Source organism: Fragaria vesca, linkage group LG2, assembly GCF_000184155.1.
Source record: "Fragaria vesca subsp. vesca linkage group LG2, FraVesHawaii_1.0, whole genome shotgun sequence".
Taxonomy (NCBI): Eukaryota; Viridiplantae; Streptophyta; class Magnoliopsida; order Rosales; family Rosaceae; genus Fragaria; species Fragaria vesca.
The window spans coordinates 31,930,271-31,938,604 of NC_020492.1; positions in this window are offsets into that span (position 1 = coordinate 31,930,271).

An 8,334-nucleotide genomic window follows, 5' to 3' on the forward strand; every position below is an offset into this window, starting at 1 on the left:
GAGTGTAGGTTTCTTGGGCCTAGTTAAGACCCAAGCCTGTTTTATGTGACAATATGTGTCTTTTTAGGCGAGTAGGACCGATGTTCTATCCCTCAAATATGATGTATTAACAAGTCCACGGTCAAGAGACTCTCTTGGGTGGGGACTTTATCTGATAGAGTATCGGGAGTACTAGCCTTACTAGTGGCGACATAACCAGTCCCCAGTCCCTCAAGTCCCCATGCAAGGGAGGGGATGGACCGGCTCCCTCTAAGTGGGGTGTCATGTGCTGCTATAGCTCTGTCACGTTATAAGAGATCGTGATGTCATGATATCTTGCCCGGAGATAGACACATGAATGTGAGACACCGGGACCGTTGCTCCCGTGTAGTGTCTGGAGATTAATGCAGGGCGATCGGGGGTCCCGCTCAGCGCCAAGTGTGGGAACTCTGGTGAGCATCTCGCGTGGGTTGCGGGTACCGGCATGTTTGTATGCCTTAGGCGTTTAGTAGCCTTTGATTTGTATAAGCTATATGCTCTAGCTAACTGAGCTATTCCAGCATGTATGTGTTCCAAGGGGAGATTGTGGTAACATATTTTGTGGTTGCCTCTAGGTGAGTGCTAGAGTGCCTACGTACCCATTTATGGGATCAAACCAAACGTAGTTCCCATTTCGCCATTAAGGCAAGTGTGCCATCAAGGTGTGGCGAGGAGTGCCGCTGGGGCATGGCAATGGTGCCGCTGGGCATAGCTAGGGTGTCGTTAAGGCAAGGAGGAAGTGCCGCTAAGGCATGGCGAGAGGTGCCGCTAGGGCATAGTGATGGTGCCGATAGGGCATGTAAAGAATTGTTTCGGTGTGACTATCGCTATGGCATAGCAAGAGCACGCTAGGAAGCTTGGCAAAGATGCCGAGAGCACGCTAGGGAGCGTAGCCAAGATATCGATGGGGCAAGGCGGGTGTTTCCAAAGTGTACCGAGATCACGCCATGAGACGTGGTAAAGGTGCTTGATGAGGCAGGGAGAGTTTCGTTGTGTCGTGAGTCGTTATGATGAGGGTACCGAATAGCCATGTCGAGTATCACGAAGGCGTGATAAATGTCGGCATATAAAGTTGTTGCCCAAGTCCCCCAGTGCCGGGAGAGATTATGGTGGCTGGGCACCGAAACGAGGATTGATTTGGCATGGGGGATTTGTTGTGGTGTGCTCGAGAGGTGAGGAATGTCATGTGTCGAGAAGTGCCTTAAGCACTTTGGTGGCTTGGTGGTGTCACGCGCCGGGGAGTGTTTATAGACTTGTCCTGGGTGGCTGATAAATGATAGATGTCGTGTGCCCGAGGAGTGTGTTGGCACGGTTGGCTAAGTGATGCCATGTGTCGGGGAGCGTATTCGTCACAGTTGGCTTATCTATGGTGATATTATGCTGATAGGCGTTTGTATTTGGAGTAACGAGGTGTCAGAACCTCACACTTGGAGAAACGATTTGTATTTTTATTTTTTATTATTATTGTTTATTTTTTATTTATTTACGTATTATTATTTTGGTGTGGGAACTCGTAGTTAGATACTGTAGAGAGCAATCATAAAGGGGTTGGGCATAAATGGTGTCACGAGAGGTGTGGCTATACAGTTTAGCCATTAGGTATAGCCATTAGATGTAGCTATGAGGCGTGACCGTGTGGCGTAACCATAAACTGTCACCGTAGAGAATGATGGTGGAGTAACGAAAGACCTTAGAGTAACCATGAGAGCACATAATGTCATGAAGATAGGAAAGCCATAAGAAGCGGCCATGGAGACTATCTATATGTGAGCAACCGACAAGTGACCATAGGGAGTAGCGGTGGAGAGATCATAGAGATCATGCTATGTATAGAGAAAAAAGAAAAGAAATTAAAACAAAAAAGAACTAAAGAGAAACCATGAGGAGACCATGGAGAGTAAAGTCGTCTATCATGGAGGGCGATCTCAAAGAGTGGCTACATGGAGTAGCTGACAAGTGTAACTTTGAGAACATGTCATGACTGTACTAGAGGATGTTGAAATATCATGGTGGTACTATATAGATCTGATGGTGTGGTGCCATGAGAAATTTTCATGGCAGGGGTGGTGCCATGAAAGATCATGATGAGGTACCTTTCCTCGAGGTGAGGTTGTTGGACGCTCTCGTGGAGTGTGTAGCTTGATTGAGATTGCATGTTTGTATGCTGGCTGTGTACACTCGTGGTGTGTGTAGCCGTCTATGGCGTAGTCGAGAGGCGTGGCTGTGTGATGTATAATGAAGCGTGCATAAATCTTCACCATGTATAGTCTGTAGACGTCATAATGAAAAGTTGTCACGACCAAACGTTGTAACCAGTGGGGGGGGGGGGGGGGGGTGGTTGCAAGTGAAGTGTCGCTACCAAGAATTTGTGGCGAGAAGTATAGTTACGAGCTATAGTTATCGAGAATAGTCCCATATATAGGGCGTTACCGCGTGGCGATACCATGAGGCGTTACAGTGAAGAGTATCTTTTGAGGCCTTTGGTCGCTATCGATACCAATATCCGGTGTGGGTGTTCGATATCGCCGTCCTAGTAAAGAAGTGTGGCGATGGATGTCGGGGAGAAGATAATTTTGAGTCCGATGTAGCTGGGACTCGTAATCCTCTATAGGTAAATGTAAATGGTACCCTGAGTGGGTCCAAGATGTTTTGTTGGCGTAAGTTGCATGGCTCCCGGTTGGTGGGGTGTCATGCCATGATCAAGGCTCTTGTGCGAGAGAATAAAACCATCGAATATAACAGGTATAATGGCTTGCAATTATTTGTAGCGTCATATGGGTTGCAAGTATATGTGTTTTGCATGTTCATGAAGATATATTTAACATGTGTATGTGATAAAGAGTGTTTGCTAACTCTATGACATGTAATAAGCATGCTCAAGAATATTATGATGCATGAGGCATGTTATTTGTATAATAACAACTTAATTAAATAATGTAAAGTAAGACTTATCTGGAGCCGTGTAGTGCCGTTATAAGCGTGGTAGAAAATTTGGAGTTGTCGATATAAGACTCCATGTTGGCAAAAGGGCCTTCAAAGTTCATGTAAGAATCTTGTTGGGGTAGCGGGACGGTGATAGGACTCAATCATTAAGCTCCCCGCATAAGAATCCCGATAGAGTTGTCGAATCGATGATAAGATTCAATAATTGAGTTCATCGATGAAGATACTATTAGTGTCTTACCAAAGGATAATATGTATGTACCAACATAAGGAAGAGAAGTCGATGATGGCACAAGAAGGAGCTTCTGTAACATGTGTTGGATGATATTTGAGGCAAGTAGAGGAGCATACAAAGCGTACCAGTTGATAATGGTGGGAGAGCAATTAGAGCATGGTGTTTATCATAAACCCCATTATTTGAAAGGAGGTTGAGTAAGGGGCAATTGTACATTTACAGCCCCATAGTATGTCTAGAGTATTAGAAAACTGTGATTAGTTTCATGTATAATTCCATATAAATGTCTGCTATAGTGTAGTGGCTGGGGCTTTAAAAATGCACATCATAGTTAAGTTGGAGGGTCTTGTGACTAAGGTCATGAGTGAGGCCAAGAGTAGATATTAGATATATAATTGCATGAAATTGCATGAAGCACGCACATGGGACATTAGCACATTAGTGAATCACGTGAATGCCTAATGTCATAGGCATTGTAGTTTTTTTTTTTTTTTTTGTTTCCCAAGGTATCCCCAGACTTTGCCCAGGACTAATCCTCCGAGGTACTATTGGGCGCATATGCAGGGACCTCTCCCAAGAAAGTTTGCTGCATCCATAAGGGCTCGAACCCGAGAAGGAGGGTGCGGGGTTTAGGTTTGGCCTCGGGAGAGAGGCACCGAGACCCGGAAGGGTGTCCCCGAGAGAGGGGTGCCGGGCGGTTGTTGACTGCGAAGGCAAGTCCTGAGAGGGAGGTGTCGGGTACTGGTGGCGGGGACCTGAGAAGGAGAGTGCGGGGTTTAGGTTCCGAGATCCCGGGAGAAATGTGCCGGGAGCTGGACGGATGGGTGCCAAGTTCGAGTCTCGGTATAGAATGGTGGTGCCGAGATTGGGGTCGCGAGACCGAGAGCATATCACTGCCGGGACCTTGCGTCGCGGCCGTGATTGACTTGTGGCGTGGCTGGTGTCGCTACCGGAATGGGTGCCCAGATAAAATTTGTAACCATTTCTTGTGCACTGTGGGCGGCGTTGTTGTCGGGATGCTGGGACGATTATAGCCATGGTAGTGAAGCATGAAGGCTTTCAGAATTTGTCAACCATATAGGGAAAGTGAAATGTGGTTTCTTTCTCTGTATTCTCTAGCTAATGAATCCAGAGCCTCACAACCGACTCAGAGTTAAGAATGAAGACCATGGGTGCCCAGAGTAAATCTGGGTACGCGTTGCGACGGCGCGTGAACTCCTCTCTAGTGTCGTCGGCGAACACGAAGTCTAGAGGAGACTTGTCTAAGGTCGGTGACTCCGATGATGGCGGAGGTGAGGGGCGGTGGCGCCTGTAAACATTAGTGGAGGAGGGGAGAGAAAATCTAGATCTACTTTCTCTCTCCTCCTGTTTCACTGTAAATTGAAGCCAGAAGCTCAGAGGGTTCGAATCTTACGCTGGCCACCTGGAACCAAGATGGATAAGTAAACGGTGAGCTCTTGGAGTGCTTAAGTGTGAGCAAAGAGAGCTGCGTAAGCAGAGAGAAAAGTGTCAGCCGGAGAAAATGAAAAATTCCAGAAAAAGGAATTCTAGGAAGATTGTGGATATGCTCATGGTGAGCTATGTGAGGGTTGCCACTTGAGGGCCCCTCCTTCTAGCGTCAATTGTTTCGGCGTGATTTCTGAGGGGGAAGAATCACACGGAATGCAGGAAGACACCATCTTCAAGACCCATAACCTGTCAATCATGAGTAAACGGCGTAAGAGGGAAGACCGGGTTTGCCGGCCTTCGACCCTCCGATGCCTAAGTCAACCATATGAGCATAGAGATAAAGTGTGAATAGGGTGGAAATGGAGGCTTACCCAAATGAGGGGTAGAAACATGTATTTATAGGGATAGGGTGATTGCACCCAAAAAGTACCATTTTGTCCTTATTGGAGAGTGTATTACTATTGAGCCCTCAAAGAAGAGTGTAGGTTTCTTGGACCTAGTTAAGACCCAAGCCCGTTTTATGTGGCAATATGTGTCTTTTTAGGCGAGTATGACCGATGTTCTATCCCTCAAATATGATGTATTAACATATTTCTTCAAAAATTAGGGTGTGACAAAAAAAAATTGTGGCATAGAGGTCTTCTCGTCTTCAAGTAAGAACACTAATAATTTGGTTTCATATAAAATCTGAAATCCACATCTAATTTTTCATTAAACAACCACATCAATCCTCAATTAAATAGTTTTTTTTTAACTTAAAGACAATTTTGTCATTAGAACTCAAGTAGAGGGTACAATACGAATCGATCTGTTGCCATGCGCACAGAGGACAAGCAAGATCATTTGATTCATATGAGGGTTGTATCCTCATTACAAATTTCGGCTCACAAGGAGCCTATAATCTAATAGCAAATAGATCATAGGCAAATGTTTCTAAACTAACTAGAGCAAGAAAATAAAGCTCCCCCATGTGAAAAGCATGGACCAACAATTGTTCCGCAATAAACAAAAACAACTGAAAGAAATGCAGAAAAGGAAATAGAAAAAAAAGACTACAAAGAACCTCCTTGCCTTTCAAGCTAGGGCTTCGAGTAAGGAGTTGGATCTTCCTGATTGGCATCTCTTTTGGGTTCTTGGAGCCGGCCGACAAGACGTCCCCACTTCTTCTTTTGACCTTCAGTTGAAACCCATGTCATCTTAATTGGTTCATGGGTGATGGTGGGAGGCTTCTCTTCCTCTTGCATCTTCTTCTGACCCGTTCTATTCCGTGAACCAATACGGCGTCTTCTCTTCTTTTTGGGAGGAGCAAAAACACAATCTGAGAGTTCGATAACCTTCGAGGCTTCGAGTTAGCGAAGGCCAAGGAGGCAGCAGATCCTTGACTAGGGTTTTGAATACCCAATGAGGATGAGGATGCTAGCATATTGGCTATGCTAGGGTTTTTGTCAATAGATGGCGATGGAGTGATGGAAAACTTGCTCTTCGATCCTTTCAAAGAGGGTGAGAGATCAAGGTTTGGGTGCGAAGAGGCCATAAGAATGATTGAAAACAAGGAGATCTAATGTAAGACGGAGCTCTTTGGGTTTGGAGGCCGTGCTTTGGGAGAGAGGGAACGGCTTAGGGTTTTAGGGTTTAGGTGCGTTCCCTCAATTAAATAGTTTTAAGTTTGACTAATGGCAATCAAATGAAGATGAGTGTTCCTCTGAAAATAATAATAATAATAAAAAATAAAAAAATAAAAGAAGAAGAAGAACAATCTTCATTCGATCCATGTCTAGCTTAAGAAGGTTTAGGTTTTCTTTGTTTTCTTCTGAATTTGCACAATCCTACACAATTGTAATTGAAAGAAGATTAACGATTATAATAATTATTATGATTGCAATTGAAATGGTGAATAGGCCACACCTACTTTTCTATTTGCGAGAGTAAGAAAATGACTACATTCATCTCCTAATTTTTATTTTTATTTCTAAATAAATCCATTTTAGTTTATTAAGTGCTTATTATTTTGGGTAAATATTATTATTTCCACAACATTTTGCCACATCACATCAGAAGTTAATCAAGACCATTGAAAATAGTTCAATTTAAGGGATGAAAATTAGTGTAAAAAATTGTGTAAAAGAAAGTATTCCTTGAACCGGACCCTATTAATAATAGTCTATACTAGTGCTGGTATAATCAATAAAAAATTAGATTAACAATTTTCAGAAAAACATCCTTTTTGAGAATTTTATATGTATATACTTTTGAATGACAAACGAATGGCACAGAAAAGTTTTCGAAAAACGTTCGTGAGTGGACGAAAAATATAAGTAAATTAATGTAAGATATGTAACCCAAAAAAACCAAAATTTTAATACTTTCCCACTTTCTGATAACTAAGAAATTTAATGCATGCAAAACCTTCATAAATAAAATCTTAAGAAACAGACTAGCCCCACTAATAAAAAAAAATTATATATATAATAACCTTTGTAAACAGGAGTATCAAAATGATGGATTATCCCTGCTAGTCAAGACAACAACAATAAAATAAAAGACAAATACAATCATACAAGTGAGTCTCTCAAGCTTGGGTGCCTCCTTGGCAAAAGTACTCATATATATGAGAAATTTTTATAAATAACCAACTTTAGGCCTCTAAATTGATTTTTAACCTTGTCTTGTTAAATAGATGAAAAATGATCACATGAATGAAGCAAATGTCTAAAGTGCCCATTCATCAACCTCATTTAAAGAAAATCGTATTTACCTTCTAAACAAAAGGATATTATTACTGTCAATCTCAATTCTCACGAATACAGGAATATGCAGCCCCTCTTTCTTCTGCAAATATGAATCCAAGACTTGCAGCCATTACTCTTGAATCCAAACACTAATTGAAGAGAAACTCATCGAAATGAAAGAACTGGAGTACTATGCTAGCTCAATGGAATAATCTTTGCATGAGGACCTAAGTCTTCAATTTTAATTTGCAGGGTACAGAGAATACAAGTTGTTTATAAAAATATGCCCTAATACCCTAGTTTTATTTCTCTATAAGTATCCATCAAGGCCATAACGAACTTGAGGTTTTTAGATTATTTTTCATTATTTTGTCGAAATTCTTGACCAATATTTTGGATCTTATGTGACACGACCCACCCCGAATTTCACCCTGAAACCCAGAGTAAGTCGTGCGGGGACCACCTCCAAGGAAAATTTACTGAAAAGATTAAGAAAATCTCCCTTGCAGATGGACAACCCTAACTCGAAAATTTCATATTACACTCTTAATTTAATGCTTCTGAATATCTCATAATATACAAAATTCTAAAGTATTCAGAGCTACTAAACACAAGCGGAAGCAAGAAAACACAAGTAGGTTGAACAGGTAACCTACTGATGAAAACTGGCCGAAAAGCGGGTGACTATGCCTCGTCTCCTACTAGATCCAACCCGAACTCTGCAGACTGGGCAATTTAAAACGAAGGGCCCAGGGGAAAACATTTAATAACGTTAGAGTGAGTGGACAAAAATAAATTAATAATTAAAAATATTTAATGTTTCCCCAAATTAATTTCTAAGGAAAATCGAATGCATGCCGCAAGCGATAAAACCTTTATCCCATAAAATATCGAGCCTCTCAGACTCTATAATATATGTATGTATTTACACTCGTCCATACTCCCTATATAAATTCATGG